This window comes from Lepisosteus platostomus, chromosome 9 (genome assembly GCF_059453375.1).
Source record: "Lepisosteus platostomus isolate fLepPlt1 chromosome 9, fLepPlt1.hap1, whole genome shotgun sequence".
Lineage (NCBI taxonomy): Eukaryota > Metazoa > Chordata > Actinopteri > Semionotiformes > Lepisosteidae > Lepisosteus > Lepisosteus platostomus.
Window position 1 is genome coordinate 36,435,519 of NC_142619.1, and position 20,428 is coordinate 36,455,946.

Here is a 20,428-nt window from a genome sequence, read left to right on the forward strand (position 1 = left end):
CATTCCTTTGTTGCTGGTAATACATTCCTAAACATCTCTAGCAGGCTACTAAGTTATTTGTATGCTTTTGATTATAGCTGAATTGGGACAAAACTCAGCAAATTGGTATGATAGCTAAATTGGTACTGGTATTGGAATTGGTAATGATAGCTAAATTGCAGTAAAGAACATTTTTATTATATTAAATAGTGTTAAAAGGAAAACATAACTCAAAAGATATCTGTACTTATCTTTTGTGTACATTAAAATAGAAATCATTCAAGGTGGTGTATTAAATTGCTACTAGGGATCATTCTGCTGACTGAACTAAATGTGTTCACAGAAACCGCTAACTCAAAAACGTACACCAAATGCTCTGCTTAAGATACCCAAAACTACCTGACACAGAAACACACAAGAATAGGTATTGCATGGTTGAGTACGAGAGCTCTTTATTAGGAAAATAGTGTATGTTGGACCATTATGGCATAACAGATCATACAGGTAAGTTTTTGTAAACTACTAAACCAATTTGAAGCCAGAAGTACTACAGTAGTTCCATTTTGAAAACTAGAATAATCTGAATGTCTCGTCTACTTTTAAACATATGGCAAAGATTACCTACCGAGTGTGCATACTGAGAACAAATAAAAAAGCATTGAGGGAAAGCTTTTAATATAGTCGAAAGAAGGCTAAAAAGATTCTGCTCCTGAACTGAAAGTTGACATCACCAGGACACTGGATATGAGAAACCGAGTATTAATCACAAATCTTAAACTCAATCAAGAGGCTGCATCATTAGGTTTTTGAGCTTCTAGGAGTGTCTGTCTTAAGCTACAGCAGGCTGTCACAGATAGCCAGGCCCTTGAGTAATATGTCCTTACAAGAAAGGTACAAAACAATTTGGTTCTGCTGTGCACCACTAGAAAGTGCTACAAAAGTGTGCAACATAAACATTTATTGACGTTTTCATTTTTCTATATTCCATATGCTCTTTAGGAGAGAAAGGCTATTTTAGTTTCTAGTACTATCTCTGTTTCAGAAGAAATAACAATAAGTCTGAAAATTGAAAGATTTAGCAAATATCATTAATATCGTATTAATGTACTGATTTGTGGCACAAAAGTCGTGAAGGCTTTTGCAGTTAAAGTTCCTTCTGATAGCCCAAGTAACATCTAAATATACTGTATATCAGATAATGCATTAACATAATACATCAAAAGCAAAAAGGAGTGTTGCATATTCAAATGCATCTGCTTAAGACACTACAGCACTTACTGGAAAAGTGCTGGTTCCACTTAACCAGGAGAAATAACCTGACTATAAAATAGTAATAGCATCTTGATGACACAGTGGTTAGCATTGCTGCCTTGCAGTGCTGGGGCCCTGGGTATCTGTATGACGTTTGTATGTTCTCATCACGTTGACATGGGTTTCCTCCAAGTGCTTACGTTTCAACTCACAGTCAAAAGACACACAGGCTAAATGGCTTCTGGGGAAAATGGCCCTGGTGTAAGGAAGCATGTGTATGTTTGTGGCTGTGTGTGCTATGCAATGGACTGGAGTCCCATCCAGAGTGTATACTGCTTTGCACCCATTGCTAGCAAGGACAGGCTCCAGCTCCCCTGCAACTCTGTGTGGATAAAATAGAATTGTCACATTACATTCACAAATGCATAGTAAGCAACACTGCAGTCTGCTTAGAAGTCATAAAACATCTTAAAGAACTATTCCATCCATTATTTATCTTACAAGCACACAAATGCACAGATTTGTGTGTCCACAAATGTACAGCCTGCAACTCACAACAGGCAATCCACGGAAGCTAAGCAGGTGTGAGCCTGGATGGAGAGACCTCCTGGGAAAATTAAGGTTGCTGCTGGAAGAGGTATAAGAGGGGCAAGTGCTCATCCCGTGGTCAGTGTGGGTCCTAATGCTCCAGTATAATGACAGAGACACTATACTGTAAAAAGGTGCCATCCTTCAGATGTGATGTAAAACCGAGGTTCTGAATGACCGGGGGCGTTAAGTATATCTGGGTTTTTCTTGAAAAGAGTAGGGCGTTACCCTGGCTTTCAAATTTCCCCACTGATATTTACCAGTCATTGCCTAATAATCTCCTTCTATGAATTGATGTAGGGTGAGCGTACTGATGCATTATGGCTGCTGTCACATCATCCAGGTGGATGCTGGGAGTGGAGGGGAGTCCCCACTACCTGTCAAGTGCTTTGAGTGGAGTGTCCAGAAAAGTACTATATAAGTGTAAAGAATTAATTATTATTATTATTATTATTATTATTATTATTAATTATTATTATTATTATTATTATTATTAGATTTGACAATATGAATGTCTTTTAAGGGATTTTTGGTTTTTTAAAGAAAACGTTTTGATTAAAGTATCGATATCAAACACCTAGACCATAACCATTATGAACAGTGTCTATGTAACTAAATAGTTACATAGAATTTACCAAGTAATACTTTGAATATGTTACGCAAACAATATAAACATACATCTAATACTAAAGCCATTCCAGTATGTTTTTAGGATACTTGTGATTTGCATGGAATATAAAGTGCACTCTGACATTCATATATAAATATTAATTAACCATAATAATTCACCTCAGTTAACCAACGAATGAGACTTCGGTCTACATGAACAGAGTGAGAATGGAAAGATAATAAGCTCTGCAAATATATATCAGCTGAGTTATTTAATTTGCAACATTAAAGTCATCAACATGCCACAATAATGTGAATAGCTCTGTTTCTTATGCTCTACTCACATTCACTCACAAACATTGTACAGTTGTTTCACAACAATCTCATATGTGAAGTAGGTACTGCATTAAAGAATTCCCCAGATGAAAACCGTTTAGTTACTTTTATGCCCCTTGAAACCAAAGAAAGAAGCAGTTGTCCTCCTACTATCAGTGTAAGTAAGTTCTTACAGAAAATGCAAAAATTAAGTACAGGATGCTACTGTAACCTGCCCATTGACAGTTTATTTAATAGTCTGAGCTGTGTTATTAGCCAATTGTGAAAAGGTTTTTCACAATGTCAACAAACAACTAGCCATGCACCACCAAGGACTTGATTCAATCAGGGAATACATGTCATCCTGGCAAAGTGACACCACCTGAGAGCCATGTGGTTCCACCCATCAAGATCAAGTGATCCCAGCTGGTAAATAAGTAAAACAGAAAACATAATAAAAGAAAAATGAATATAAACAGTGTATTAAACAAGAGAAAATAAACAAGGTGAATTTTGTGATTATTTACATATAACTTTCCAAAACACCAGAATAGTGGCAGTCTTTCCTGGACATCATTGGAGTCCTTTTTTATCTGAAATTCATGCTTTGCCCCTTGGGCATACATTGCTAGTCTCAGCCACTGCACTTCTAAATATCCCTACAAGTAGACGGATGATCAGTCTTCAGGAAACTAAGGATCAAAGACAAACCCTAACAGAAGTTAAACATACTGGCCGTAGACTCAATGGACATGCAGTAGCTTCATATTTTTTTGTAATTTCCAAAAAATGAATAGCCTGGAAGTGCTTGATTAGCCACAGCTGTCTGACTATGTTATGTAAAATGTAAAGTAGAGGAAGCTTCAGTATGGCTGTAAGGAAACCAACCAATCTAAAATCACTTTTTGTTTGCTCCATCAAAGATTGTATAAAATCTTGCAGAGCACATGCTGAAAAGCCATCCAAAACAACAAAATAAATCCCATTCCAACACTTTTCTCCTGCATAAAACAATCCATTCAATCATTTCGGGAAACACAAAAAAAGAGCCAAATCACATGACACATAAAATGAATACAAATTAATAACTTTTACAATTTATTTAGAAGATGAATTTTAATTTTAATTGCATAAAACAGATGAAATTTTAAACTCTGCTTACATAAAAAGTCTAGATCGGTATTTAAATTCCCATTTCAAGTTTATAAGCAATGCCTGTAATTAATATGATTAGCAAAATCAGACAACACCTTCTATCCAACAGCAAAAAGTAGCAATGCACTTTAGCGAATGATTGCTCATTGTCTTTGGCTTCAGGGCTTCATACCATCTATGGAATACAAGCCTGAGTTGGCATTCATAACTGCTGTACCACTGCAGACTGTGTAATGTATGACACACAGTATATAAAATCAAATTACCGGATTGTTTCTATTCCTTAGGGGGATGGTTTCAAGGTACAAACCTCTAAAATGAGGAATTCTAGAATTTTATATTACTAACAAAACATTAGCAAACGACTTATTGCATATTTGCAAGAACCTACATAAACACTATCTGGGGTTTCAGCTTACAATTACTTCACAATCGAGGAATGATCAAATTGCCATGGCTTGATCATCCCCAGAGTTATGCAGATCCCACTTTACCAATGAACACTGAATGGCTTAATAACAGAACTCACTTTGCACTGTAGTTATGAAATGCAAACGTCCAAATTATATTCTACCAAATTCAAAGCAGAAAAAGGAACATGCTGTACCACAATTGGAATTTCCACTGATTTTTTTTTTATCTACGTCAAACACCCTAACATATAATTTATCAAAACTCAACAAGACAGTTGTTTCACTTAACCATGGGTCAGGAGGTTAAAACAACACCCCACACCTCTGATACAATTATTAGTGCAGGCAATTTATGCACTGAACCATTTATATATCTACATCCTGAGGCACTAACTCAATTTGCTTAGATAAGCCTTTTCACGAAGGCTTGGTGGTAACAAATACAGAACTTAACACAGAAGCAGAGATGCGGTAACACTGTACATACTGTGATACCACACAGGAATGTGCTTTGTAAGGTGTGGCTTTCCCTTTAAATTCCTGCCTTCCTATTTAGAAGCTTCTTCCTGGCCAAGATGGTGGCACACAGATTGACAGGACACCTGCAATTACTGGAGCAGGACCAGCTGCGCATCCTGCACCAGACAGGATAAATTAAGCGCTAAGCAGGGAGTCAGACAGTGATGACCACGAGCACAGTCCAGGGACTAACTCTACCTGATCTCCCCAGCCTCTACCCCAGACAGGGTGAATCAGTTTCCCAAGCTGAAGGCTTTTGTTTTCCAATGTTAAAGCTGGAAAACCACTTCTTTATACTATTACAGCAGCTGCTTATTTTTATCTGGCTAGGAATAAAGAAGAGCTATAGTGCCATAGTGACCTGGTGCTTATTTTTACTCCAGTGCGGGTAAATATTACTTTCCCCAGTGTGGGCTGTTTGTTTCCCAGCTAGAAACTGGACGGGCTTTTCTGCTTCAGCACAAAATTGTTTATTTTTCCCAGCTTTTGTTAGAAGAGTCCTATTTTAGCCTACTGTAAATTACCCTTATTTTCACTTAAAATTGAGTCTATGCTCAGGACCCTGCCTAGAACCTGTGCCCCTATTGTGGGCTGCCCCACTCAGCATCACAATGCATACAGTACATACAGTAAAATGACTGCATTTGAATTGTCAGTGAGCAGCTGCCTATCGGGAAAATGGTTTGTGTATGATCCTTCCTTTGATAATTTAAATTTAAAAAATGGCATGTTAGCATTCATGTAAACTACTATACTTTCAGGACTGACAGTTGAAGTGTGATTCTAGGCATGTAAAAGTTTACAGACATAATTCATGAAAATGTAACTAGAAAATGTTTGGAATAATGCCTTTCAAAGTTTACATGTTTCAGTGATTGCCAGCATTCTTTTACAAGAAAGAATCCATCTGCCTTCAATCCTGAGACTGACAGCAGATTTACATAAATTAGTAAACAGCTAAATTAACCAAAATATTCATGCTAGACAGTTTAAAGAGGGATTTTCTATTCTAGTTTTGCAGGATAGAATGTTTATGTCTTAGAATCACCATTTACTGTAATATACAACAACATATGCATAAATGTGCAATAAAAAACTGCTTTTTTAGAAAGTCTAACTACAGTAACAGGATGAACAATGAGGACCCTAAAGAAGTCTTTGAGAGCTAAAATTTCACACGGATTTATGTTTTTGATCCAGAGCCTTTTTTCGAGATTAAAGGTTATTTCATTTGAGCTGTGAGAAGGGCTAACAGTGATTCAACCTCATATGAAAAAGCTTTCAATAAAAGAGACAGGCACTGAATTTTTTGAGAAATATGTGTGAGAACACACATTGGAATAGTTTAAAGGTTTTCAAATAAAGCTGCATACCAGTAAAACAGTGATAAATCAAATCTTTAAAATAAAAAATAAAATAAACCATAAACATTTTTTTATATCTAATTGTAATTGTAAGTAAAACTGAAACTTTTTTTTACCCCAAAATTAACACAAAACACATCTAAAAAAACTTAGTGGACATAATATTTAATGCGAAATTGCCAGAATAGTGCTATGTATGTGACAAGCTCTTAACAAACCAGATCTAATTAATTTTCTCTAGGTATACTGTATCATATTTGCAATAATTAGCAACATGTATCGCATTCAAACTAAAAAAAAATCATGTTAAGTAAGAATGGAAGCATTTCACAGAACAAATACTGTTGTATTTTGTACAGTTAAAAAAAACATTTTAGTGAAGTCACACTGTATTTTCATAACATTCAATAAAGGTCATTGAAATGACCAAATTCTAGCTAAGTTGGAAGCTAGCTATTTTCATGGGCTTAGAAAGGCAATGCAAAGAGTTTAAGGTCCTCATGTCCTGTAAAAGAAGCACAGGACCACTGATAACATTAAAAAGAAATGAGTGATTAGCATGAGATAAAATTTCACTAGTGTCTGTCACCAATGTTCACCCTAGCACTGGGGCAGAAAGATATTTTAAAAGTGTGCTTACACTGAAACCAGTTAGTGTGGAAAGAAAGCATTGTACCTTTATGAGGAATTAAATTTAATGTTTAGATCATGGAATAAATTATAATAATTTACAAGTGAACAGCTGAACTATTTGTTTCAAAACAATAAAACAATCAGTCATTAAAATCAGGTAATATATATTATTAAAATCTAAAAAGCTATTTTTATTTTGTGACAAAAACAAACTTGAGAATTATGGGAAAGTAATATTTTATGGGTATATTACTTTCTTATACAAATTTTAAATTAAGTTTGAGAGGAACTACAGCTGTAACCACATCATTATTAATGTTCATCATCTTATTTATTCATGGCCCTTTTTATTTAACAGACCAGGATGTGAACCTTCAAAGGAACTAGCACATAATTTAAACATGATGTACTCAACACATCCTTTATTGTCAAGATCTCTTGATAATGTTTATCTTGATCATCTGTATTGAAAGGTAACAATGTAAGTTTAGAGATATTGCTGGTTTAGAGTTTCATTTATTTTAAATGTTAAAATGTGAATGAGTAATAAATGTGATCAAATACTCAGGTGCTTTGCAAATAAAATGAACTTGTTTTAAACTATACTGTATAACGTATTTTAATAGTCAGGCCAGCTCTTACAGCTCTGCGTCTTTGGCTCACTGGCCTCACTCCTGGTGAAGAGACTACACTCATTAATTCCCTGAGGGCGTTCTGTTGGATCCCCTGCCTCTGGGAAACAAAATGTTCTTGTCAAGCCTGCAAAATAACCACTGTCCAGACCTCAACAGTCAAATCTGCCCCCTGAGCAACTCTGCTCTGCTATCACAAGAGACTTCCTGGTTCGCAGACTTCCTTATGGCCACCCTGGTTCCCTCCAGACTTCCCGCAGTCTCAGTCTCTCCTGCAGTGGTCCGGCCCAGGCACTGTCATCTGCTTCCACTGAAGCCCCAGGTCCATCCCACGGAAGCTCCCATACAAGGTCAATCTGGAGATAGGGGGCTTGCATCCTGCATGGCATTACACAGCCAGGGGGATGGCCTGACCACCAGCTTATCTACTGCTTTACTGCTCTACTAACTAGACTTCAGCACACAGGTGTTTGTAAAACTTTCAAACTTAAAATTTTTAGTAAGACAATGCTGGTACGCTCATAATTAAACATTTCTTCCAGTAATTGTTTTGCAATCTGTTCTTTTATAAAATGTATGATAAAATTATTTCAAATGTCAACTTATTCTGCTGTAAGTCAGTCAAAACTATTATTGTATTTGTTCCAGTCAAGGTGGAGCCGATCCAAAGCGTACTGGAATATATCAAATCTAAGAGTATTCCATGTTGACACACTACAGTAGTATAACTATAACTCTGCATCTGCTACCTCTCCCCTGGACATTTTTTTACAGATGAAATAATAAAACAGGAGTAGGAAAGTTAATAAATGTGTCACTGTGAGGTAGCTGGAGGTTAGTTAAACCGTAAACCTATGGAGATTCTTAGGATTTAAAATTACACATCTTTATTTCTTAATGGATTTTTGTGTATTTTATTAACAAATGTGTATACAGTGCCTTGCAAAACTATTTGGACCCTTCCTTTGATATCCCATTTTGAACACAACAAAATGATGCACACACATTTTTGTTAAACTTAATATTTAATCCAGGACCTTATTGCACAAAATAGAGACTTCAAAGGAACAGTTGATTGCATTAAGCAGTTAGACCTGTGAACTCATATTTTGAAATCTGATCAACTGAAGTAAGGTTTTGAAGATAAAATAATATGTCCCAGATTAAAAGCAGCACACATAGCTGAAAAACAGAAACATCTGAAACACCTTTGATGGCTCTGTTTAACATTCACAGACATAGTGTCAGATGTCCAGTTCAGGACTATCACTAGCATACGAAAAATATGTGCTTATGTTAATCCTAAAAAGGCAGTTCCAACTGTATCAATATATATTTTATATATAAAAGCACTGTCATTTATCAACATAAATAAGGTAATAATTAGTACATGCTATTGCTTTTTTTTAAGCAGACTTTTAATTACCTAGAATCATAACAAACTGGTAGTTTCTGAAACAGGGCGTTGCTGCTTTGTCCCACAGACTCAGCTCTGCACTGCCAGCCACACTGTGAACCAAGCACAGCTGCTTAATCCCAGCAACAAGGCCTTCAGATTCCGGAAACACAGGGCAGGACTCTTAACATCCTGTCCAGGCTGATGCCAAGTCCTTGTTATCACTGTGCAGAATTACCTCAAGATCCCTTTCTGTACTGCAAACCTACTTAAAAAGCCCTGTGCATTCCAAAGGTTATTCCCATCATCTGTCACCAGGTTCAATCTGTTCCTTATAAGGCCTAGGCATTCAGTGCATTCTCATCATATTTTCCAAACATGGTTCTCTTATCAGATCCAGTTTTAAAAGGAGCTACTGAGTATTTGGCTGAGACTCTTTTGTCCTGACTGTTTCCAGTTATATTGTATTCCTTCTCATACTACCTCAATCTAAAAACAGATATCTAAAAAAGGTAAAAATTAAGCAAAGTATTCGTTAGTGCCTCTAAAATCTAAAAAGAATGCCTTAACCACAAAACAGTACAAGTTATTAAGTACTATTATTTCCATATCTAACAACTCCATAGGTAGTAACATCAGCACAGGGATAAACTGCAAATTCCTGAAGTGTCATGTGATATAAGCTGCTAGATTTCTGAAAGCATCCTCCTTCTGTGCAACAGAAAAGGGCCATTTGGGTTTTGGTATTCATAACACCTGGATGAATTTTAATTTTGATAATTTTGTGTGTTTTGACACTTTGCAATTCCTACAGCAAAAGACAAAAAAAAACATAAAAAAGATTGATGGCTATATAGCTTTCCTACAGATCACAAACCTAGTTTCAAATGAAATAAAGAACAATTCTGAATTTAATGTCCTTAAAGATTTCAGTTAAAATGGAATAATAGTAACATGGAAGCTATTCAAACAGAGAATTTCTAAATGTCACCCTATTTTTAAAATTCATTGAATTGAAAATTCATCTTTCAACCTACATCTTTTTTACTTATTGTTGCATTTCAATATTAAAAAAGAGAAGGTTCTTAATTTTTACCACCTAAAATATTTGAATTTAACATTTATGAGTAAATATACAGTAGCTTTCAAGCTCTTAAATCTTTGCAGGTCCATTTTTAATCTATCTCATTATTTAAGTAACACCAATTTAATAGCCTCAATGTACTGATTTGTTGGCACATTTTCAAGATGCAAAATGCTCAGAGCTTGAAGAAATGTCACTTACGTTACGAAGCAGACTGATGCTAGCAGGAGTGCTAGGGAGGCCAGGAGACCCCTGAGACATCATTGTCCAAGTTTATGTTCTTGAACATCACAAAAGGTTTTTTTTTTCAGAATGAGCCCCTCCACCACTGGAAGGTGATTCCTCCCCTCCTAAATCTACACAAATGTCTCGCCAATAAAATGGATGTAGTAGTATTCAAAGAGCAGTGTGATTACTGTACATTCATGCTCATGCAGGTTGGAAAACGATCATCTCTAGAGTTGTGTAGATCTATCTACTTTCAGAAGAACACTTGTAAAATCAATTATGCTATAAAGAAACAGAGGTAAAGTAAAACCATTTAGGTCAATATGCCTAACTCACACCACATCAACTCACAGTGTGAGCAGACAAAAATCACTTAAGCTCAGGTTAAGCTCAGTCCTCCAGGGCTCAAGAGCTTGGCAATATCAACTCATTAGGTTTGCATGGTGACGCGCAAGGTTGTGACTGGAAAGCCAGAAGCACAGGAACGAAAGGTACTGCCAGCGACAAAATAAAGCACTTAATTCACCAAGGGATTTACTAAGCCAAAAGTGAACTTAAAATGTCAGTGTTTCATGACTTTGTTTTCCCTAAGGGTCTTTGTAGTCAGTAAGCAGCTAGTTAAAGAAAATGTAGAGTACATTTCACTGAAAAAGGAATAATTTTGAAAATACTGCTGTTAAGTTGGAGACAGCTAGCATCACCTTACTACTTAGAGGACAGGAAAACATTTAAACTAAAAAAATGGTTCAGAAATTATTTACTAAGAAAGTTCCACAAGTAAAGCACAAAATCATTATTTGGAAGAGCAGAGTGAAAATCAGACATTAATTTAAGCAAGAAAAAAAGACTGTGGGTGCAGTACTACTTGTATACCAGCCTACACAATGGGTAACCATGGGAATCTCATGGCTTTCTTTGCTATATGGGAATTTCAGTTCTGTTGACAATATGCTTAGCTAAAGCAATGGTCTTTAATAAACTTACAATATCTGGGTTTATTCAGTGCATATCTGAGGCTACCCTTACACAACAAGAAAAATAATTATTTAAGCAACTGTTATTTACCATAATAATGAAGTCCTAACAGGCATTTTGGTCCAAACTAAGCTGTATGCATTTCTAATTTATTTCACTAACTTATAATTGCAGTGACACCATACTTATTCTAAAAAAAACCTTGAATGTGCAGTGTAACTGTTTAATTACTGAGATCTCATGAGGTCTGCTGAAAGAACAGATGTGAGGCATTTGCTTCAAGAGCACTTTAAGAACAGGCATTTCATTTTCGAAGGAAAAAGAAGTGGGAAAATACAGTTTGATTTATTTTGCGAGATTGTACTGCTACCAGTGGTTTTCAGAAGACATTTCGCCAAGTAAAACTGAAAGGCACTCATTTATAGAATGAGTTCAGATGCCTGGAGTCCCTGCCCACAAACTACTGGATGCAATGGTTAGTAAGAAAATAAATTTCAATTAGTCTACTTTTAATGTTTTTTATAAGTCTTGCATTAGCCTTTGTCAAAATAAATTTTTGTTCTTCTAACTCTTGAACTCTGTGACATGTTTTAAGAAACTTCTGCTACTCTATATTGGAAAGTCAATCTATTCTTAATTTACCAAATATACTGTATAGCAGCATGATCACCAGGACATTAAAGATGCAATGAAGGTATCTTAATTAATAAATAAATAAACTAACTGGTAAATTTCTGCAATGGACTAAACTAGGACAGGAGTCCCTAATCCTGATCCCGGACTAACAAAACTGCTGATTATTGTCCCAAAGAAGCTCTCAGTTAAACAGCTGAATGCTTTATTGATTTATTAATAGGATTAATTTGAACTGTTTTCAGCTCTTAAACATGTTTGAGGTGAGACTTCATAGGTAACATAAAATCACAAAACTTTGAGTATAAATATACTTGCAAATATTTCACTCAAACAATTAGGCAAGCTCAGCTGGAATGAAAACACGCAGAATGGGAACATCTGGGAAAGAAAATTCATAGTTTTGTGGTCTTGGGCCATTCAAATAAAATCTAACCACCTTATCAACTTATTGATAGAGCCTGCTTTTCCTTAACATTGGCATTATAACTGTTGGCAAGTTAATTCACAGATGTCACAAATTCCCCTTGTAATATGCAGTGGCACGAAGTTGTCCAATTTTTTTATTTTCCATGAGCAATAATCTCTATTATTAATGATTACATACTGTATAGGTAAGGTTCCACAAAAGACATTAACACCAAAACACATCAGTCTATCCTTACTGTGATGTATAATGCCGTTACTTCTGATACTTTAACAACTTCCATATATCCATCCATTTTCTAAGTACTTCATCCAATAGAAGGATGCAGGGGAGCCAGAGTCTATCCCAGCAAGCAATGGGCGCAAGGTCCAAATCCACCCTGGACGGAATACCAGTCCATCACAGGGCAGACACACGAAACAGACACACACACACACACCCCAGGGCTAATTTTCCCCGAAACCAATTAACTCACCAGTATGTCTTAAAAGTTTGTAAGGAAACTGGAGCACATGGAGGAAACCCACACAAAGGGGGATCATACAAACTCCTTGCAGATAGCATCCCAGGTCAGGAATTGAACCCAGGGCCCCAGAACTGCAAGGCAGCAATGCTAACCACTGCAACACCATGGCACCTGCTATATACTGTACATATTTCACTATTTTCCTAGCTGCTACTTTGACTTAATTGAATAGTTAGAATGCTGTTTTACTTTTGTCAGTTAATTACTATGTGTTGGTGTCCAATCACTTGCTTTGTTACAGTATAATCTGGTACAGCAGGTCATTATGCTAGTAATTGGTCATCTGCTTTATCAGGGCAAGGTCTAGCCTTACTAGAGGAAATGAGCAGACAGATTGGAAAAAGAGATGCAGCTGGCTACAGAAGGCTCGTCAGTGATGGATAAGTCATATCATAAAGTACATTCATTAGAAACTTCTTAGTTACTGCCAAAGCTTTTGAATAAATGTATTAAGGTTCACTAGAACGCCTACTGTTTACATAAGTATTGAGCATTTAAGTTTTGAGTTTTATAGCATTTTTACCCTCATAGCCAAAATATGCTGGATGGAAGCAGCTATAATTAAAGGACTCTTAAAAATTCTCAGCGAAAGAATTGAAATGATTTATATTAAAAAGGTGATGATTGTGTACTACTTTTATAACCTGGGCTACATAATGGGTTTTGTGGAAAGAACTGCTTCATTCTAGACCACAGCTTTAAGGGGGTAAAATCTACCAGTATTAAACATCTTATCAAGGAAATATAAATATTTCTCTTTGAAATTGAAGTGCTTCTATTTATTGTACTGTACATGTAAAGCTTGCTTTTAAAGAATACCAATCCTATAAATATTATTCAACTTTCTGACCCTTTCCTTCCTTATTTTTCTTAAGTAGCATCAAGTCATTCTAAAAACAGACAATTGTTATAATATTTTATTATAAATATTTAAATGTTTGGAAGACTTTGGTTTGTTACATTTTTGTTCTTAAAAATCTTCCTTATTGCTATGACAAACTGCCATCTGGGAAAAGTCTCATCACTATGCGAAGTGTTGAATCAGAGAGAATTAGGCTAATCTACTCATGGCAACTGGCTCTTAAAAACTGCATTATAGTGGCAGATTCTGAACATTTCTAATGTTTTCCCCTTATATAATTTCACTTTTAAAATGAAACAACAACACCACGCCAAATGAGTTAAGAAGTAAAAGACTGCATTTTGTTGGCAACTATACACCACAAATATTTTAAGAAGAAAAAGAATTTGACCATCAAGCCAGCACAAACATTATAATACCAATTCAAGCAAATGTCACTACAACCTCTGTCTCATGGTGCATTTTACATCACTTAACGGTGCTGCATTTAAAATGCTAACTGGAAGCTACTGTACAGTCTTTCTTTTAGAAAATTAGCACAGTTGGCTAGGTCTTTATAAATATCTGTTTGGTCTAGTCTTCCAGCATTGAGAATGTATCAGTTTGTTTAGCACCTTAAGCAAAATGGGGATATGAGTTCAGAAGAATCTCCTTCCTGTTTGTAAAATCTCCAGACAAATGTATGTCCCTGTGGCCCCCATACCTTTCTTCTTCCTAGCAAAGTGAATAACAGTGAAGTGTTAAACTGACAACAAGACACTGATGAGCACCCTCTATAACATGAGATGCAAAAAACTTTGCACACTTATTTTTTGGGGGGGTTTACGTTTAGATAAACGCAAATGAAATTTTAACCCTTAAAAGCACAAGAATAGTTGTACATTCATCCATTTTTCTGAATAGTAAATAGGTCAAAATATGTATACTGTACATCATTACTTATTAAAGGGATAGCCATAACAAAATGAAATAATTCATCCATTCCTCCTTTTTCTAATTGCTCTATCCAGTTCTGGGTCATGGAGGAGCCAGAGCCTATCTCATCAAACAAAGGGCATAAGGCAGGATACACCCTGAACAGGATGCCAGTCCATTACAGGGAAAAAGGAAAGTATATACTGTATGTTGATTTTGAGTATAATATTTTGATGTAGCTAGTGTATTCAATGAAAAGCCAATCATACAGAAACTGATGCATTCATATTCTATAGCGTCATTAAAAATATGATGTACTGACAAAGATCAGTTTTTCACTGTTGATTTCACTAAGACCGATTTACTAATTTTAAAGACTGATGAAATTTAAAACTCACAGCTGTAAAAAATGAGAGGAAGGTTTGCTATTGAATTTGCGAGAAGCTTGGTTCTAAGTTTCATTTCATGTTTCATGTTCTATTGAAAGCAAGACAATCTTCATTTTGATTTGTTTTGACTAGATTCAACACCCGGGCACACACTTCAACAGATCATCTAGCGGAATGGCTTTATAAATTATTAAAAAACTGGCTTGAGGTTGTTTCTATAACTCTTTCACAGATTGGTAAGGAAAGGAGGACAAAAAGTTGACGGAAACTGTCATATCTTACTAAAACAGAGAAGGCCCCTTTAACTGCAAAATAAAATTATCCCCTTGGCCCTTGTTTTAAGGCTACAAGCTGTTTACTGAACTAATAAGTGGCATCGTAAAAATAGCCTTAATCTACTTTAAAGACTCTAATTGCTGATCAGAGTAGTGATTTAGTTGTTAGATATAGTTAATGCTATTTTATTATAACAAAGAATATTAAATCCTGTTCACATTCCTATCTTATAATGTTGTGGTGAAGTTTGAGTGGAACCTACATGTACACACATACAGTATGTAACAGTGAAAATATGGATGCACAAATGTAATCTCCAGTGTTTTACAGCATAATATTAATTCATAGGTTCCTACATGAAAGTACAGTAATTTGGCATTGAGTGAACATATTAATAACATTAGAGCATATAAGGCAATGAGAAATGCCTTAAAGTTGTGAAAAAATCAACATACCTACCTGTCTTATAATTCTAGCATTTTTCTCTTCTTTATTGCGACATCAAGATGAAAGTTTCTAGTTACAGCAGTGACAGAATAAGCAGACCAGATATTTTTACTGTGACAAGATAATATATCTAGAAATGACTGACAACCAACAGTTAACACTGAAGTTGTTGCGTAAGTAATAAACCATCAGGGATTTACAGTAAATTCCAAGCCAACCAGATATTATGATTCACAAATATATATATAAATATATTTTTTAACTGGAAAGGTTAAATAACATGAATATGTACACCAAGTCTCATATCAAGTCTCAGACCCAAAGCAAAATATCTAAAAAAAGGCATGTAGACAATGTTTTGCAGAGAACAGTGATCTAAATCACAGCTGTTTGAGAGAATCTTTATAACTGGTTCATAAAATATCGATTCACCATTACCCAAACAAGCATCAGTAACAGTAAGCTGAACAATTATAGGCCAAATACACAAAAAAACCCTAACAAGTTTACCTTTAACAACATTCCAAGGCCTGATAAGCCAAAAACTTGAGTATTTCCAAACCAGAGAATAAAGTTAAAAAGTCAATGAAAAGGAAAGTACAATACAATGAAATGTTGCCTATACTGTCAACCATGGTGATGGTTCCATCGTTCTGTGCCTGGTCTTGTTCTTTATTAAGCAGAAGCCTTTGTGTAATTCAAAAGTAACTAAAGTAACTCAATGGTCTTAGGCTCATTTGATGCTGCCTCAGATTTCACTAGAAATCAGATTTCCAGAGAACAATGATTGGCAGCTCACGGTGATACGACTAACAGAATCTACTGTAAATAGAGATGTATGAGTTCGAGAAGACATTCAATTTGCCTCACTCCCCAGAAGCTAAGACTGCTTCTGACAAAGTGAAAATTCTCCCCTTTGACAGAACGCTACAGAAATTAAATTAAGAGAAATGTGCTACACGAAAATATGGAAGGATTCCGTAGCTAACAGCCCAGTCTCTTACACTAGGAGCCTGAAAATGAGTAAAGAACAAGTGTACAGTACGTTTCCATTGCCCCAAGGAAGAAAACAAAAATTGTGTATCCATGATTGTATTTCACATGGAAGTGTATTCTTTGAAAGGTCAAGAATGTCTCTATGTTGTGTTAATGGATTTCAGACAACAATCACATTCTAGAGAAAAAATGGTAGCCGTGTAAACACAAGTGGTTGAGAGGCTGATACAAAAGACTGTAAAAACATTAAGAGTGATAAAGATTACATAGGCAGTCCTATACTTTGTACTTATTTCAATGAGATATCTATCCATATTAATGCATCTTATATAGGGCTAGTCTTCAGGATACATGATTTTCAGCCTGAAACCCTTTATTCAGAGATGGTTATCATACTCCAAAATGTAGCTAGAATAGGCACTAATCCATATAGACAGGTCAAAAGACACAGAAACGTAGAACAACAAAGCAATACGATATAAAAACACAGAATTTTGCTACAGTAAAATACAGTGGTGGTGATGTAAAGGTTTGAGATCTTCTTGCCAGTACAATATGAATGTATATGCACACAGAAGTAAGAATACATCAAATTAATATCTAAAGATAAAGCAAGGAGATTTCAATTTTTTTCCCAAAAGGAGACATGCAAATATGGCATCACTTAATAAAACAAAAAAATGTATAGAGAATATTTAATCATTTATCAGTAATCTTCCATGTCATTCTTCAGCCCTATGTTATACCCTCAGGTAAGCATCTTGTAGTTGAGGGGGTTTGTTCTTCAACATGGTAATGACCTAAACAGAGAGACAGACAAAATCTAAATAAAGTTAATCAGAGAACAAAAGCTCATTTTTAACCTGTTCTGTTGTTCTCCAAGTTAACCTCAACAGTATCAAGGTCTTCAAAAGACAAGTCTGATGGAAGAGAGAATAAAAATACTTTACCCCACACCCTCTGGAAAACCATAGATAAAGCAAAACGAAATCATTGATATACAGCTTAAACTATGTCAGGAGGCCGAGAGAATGCAGTTCTGATTGCTAACATGGAAAGGTATTCTCCTGATGAGAATTTGCAGTGAGGTGCAAGAAAATAAAATCCTCTGTTACACTTTCTTCAAAGACGGTTCATGGAAGGATCCAAATACAAACATACAAATCATTATTTTATGTTGATTTTATATTAGCTCTCCCTTGGTCTTCAAAAAGACTTGTAGATGCTCTCGTATTTTTTTAGCTACTATACTGCTATGTGCCTTTTATATGCATATAGTGTACATGTCATTCCAGCAGGAAAAGTTGAAAATGTAGTTTGTATTTAAATGAATATAATTTATATAGTGTGTAATGCAGCAGCTGTTTGGTGTCTGTTTTGTTTTTGTAGAAGCAACTGCTATCCTTGTTATAAATGTAATGCAATACATTTCTTCTCAGAGGTAAATTTATTTTAAAGTATATATCCCTGTGACTAAATTGGAATATTGATTTTTAAGTGCAGTGCCAATAGTTAGGAATATTTAGATGGTATAACACAAATTTTCAACCAAAAGAAAACTTCAGATAGACAGTATACTGAAAACCGCCAAGAGGATTACAATGTTGTAACACAAAAGAAAGACGTTCAGGTATAGACAATCAATGACAATTTGATGTCACTAGTAAATAGATCTACTCTCCATTTTACTGGAGACTCAGGAGTTCAGATTTTTCGCTTGAAAGAAATCTTATCACTATCGTGTGCATATAATCAAAATGTTGCATAACAATAAACCTATCTGCAGTGATTAATGTTATGCTTTAAATGAAATAAAAATTAGTGTTAAAAAAGTTATCTTATTTCTGCCCGCTATGCAGTCCTCTTTTAGGATAAGGGTTTATTGCAGCTTTGAAGATTGCGCATGACAAAAAAATTCCTGAGTGCGTCTTGCAGACTAGCACGAAAGCCTGTATCCCCCCTCTCTCTCTCATTAGTCTGATAAGAATCTAACCCCGGGATACATCCAAGACCTCTGGTGCTTTTTTTGCCAGGAATTCAACATTCCAATTTTAAGACATTTCTGGCTACTTTTACACTGATCAACAAAATCATGTATCATGTTCACTCGTAAAAACGAGATATTAAATATACAGTTGGCTATCTTGCACTTAGTTTTTTTCATCCATCGGTAGCCTTGAGGAACTGTAGGAGTGATACAATAATTTGGACCCTCCACAACAATGCAAAAAGAACTATTTTTGACATAGAGTATGATGTTAAGTAATTCAAAATCGTACAGAAATAAAATAAACAATCGCATAAAATAATGCAATTCCAGAAACTTAAAGCCGATCAGTCTTATAGAAATGGCAATACATAAAGAACAAAATTCAAATTCGCTGCGTATTTTCTAACACTTGAAATGTACAAATGTAAGATATTAAAATAGATGTCAAATTTAAGGCGAATTAAACTTGAGAAATCAAACCAAATAGAAATTATGTCGTTACAGCTAAAAGTGGTAGATTGTTACAATATACATCAACAGGGAGTTCCCGATAAAACTCCTGAATCCCACATCGTCTGCGCCAAACAAACCCATGAAACAACTTCATTACTGTATAAGATCATCAGCTGTGTTTATAAGTACTATTACACACAACAGATGTTCAGAAAATGACCAAATAATCGCTGCATTTCCCTCACAAAGTCCACCACACCCCATATGTCCAATATGAAATACCCCAAATACATAATGTTTATGGATAGTGAAGCTTACCTGAACAGCTGTCGATTATACTTTTGTTTTATATAACTAAAAACGCAACCGAGAAGCACTGCAGCCAGCAGAGAAGCAACAAGTCTATATTCTGAGCTTTATTCAGTCAAACGGCAGGCTTTTCTTAGCCCCTCCCTTCTAAAAATCATTGACCACATCTCTCCCGTGTTTACAAATGACAACCATTGGTATGCATTGTCCGTGGTCTATTCTAATTACCAGCCAATAGTTTCCCTGAATCCGAGGTGGGTTCGGCTTCGTTAAGAGAGCATGCCTGTCATTCCGCTGGCTCGCTCAAGAAGCCGTTCATCAGATTGTAAGAAAAAAATAAAAATAAATACCAAGGCCTAAAAAGCTCTGAAAAATCGAGCATGCTGCCAAAACTGTCTTGCAACATGTCCTTTTTTGGTTATCCTTCTCGGGGCCTCTGAAAGTAAATCCTCTGTCAGGAACAATCATATGAAATGTTAATCTTGGCAAAAAAGGGGGGCTGTCTGTTTGAACACTTAAGGAAAAGAGCAAAAAGGAAAGAAGAAAAATATGCTGAAGAATGAATGAAAAGTGTTCCAGTTTTGAGTACTATGAAGATTCACCACATTAATGCGAGTTAAAGTTTGTCCTGCAACTTACAACAGTCACATTTCATTTACAGTATTATCTTTTAGAAATTCTCATCGCTATACATTATTTGACTTATACTGTATACTCTAGCAAGATAGGTTTTCTTCCGTAATTTTATGGCTGCTCAGAGATGCAAAACGTTAGTTGTTTAACAAGTAAAACATACACCAGATCTGAAAATATTTTAGGATGCAAATCAGCAGACAAGTTCCCCATTACATTCTCTTTCACAGCAAAATAGCTCCAGAAAGACGAGCCATTCTAGCATGCATTTTAATTTCAAAATAGTTAGGTTTTATTCTTGTTTTCTATGCAGTCAAATCTTTGGATTCTGGATTACACAATAATAAAGCTTTTTTAACAAATACTTACAAATATAAAAACTAAACAATACTTTCAACACATTTTTAAATAAAAAATCAATTCTTTCAGAA

General features: G+C 35.4%; 1 protein-coding gene across 2 annotated transcripts in view; it reads right to left on the bottom strand.

Annotated features, from left to right (window-relative positions):
* Window positions 1–19,555, bottom strand: part of cald1a (caldesmon 1a) — a 125,815-nt gene extending 106,260 nt beyond the window's left edge. For both annotated transcript variants that reach the window (XM_088644854.1, XM_088644853.1), the window contains exon 1: window positions 19,374–19,555. The gene's annotated coding sequence lies outside the window, so the exon portion shown is untranslated. The remainder of the gene's footprint in view (window positions 1–19,373) is intronic.
* Between the last annotated feature and the right edge of the window lie 873 nt (window positions 19,556–20,428).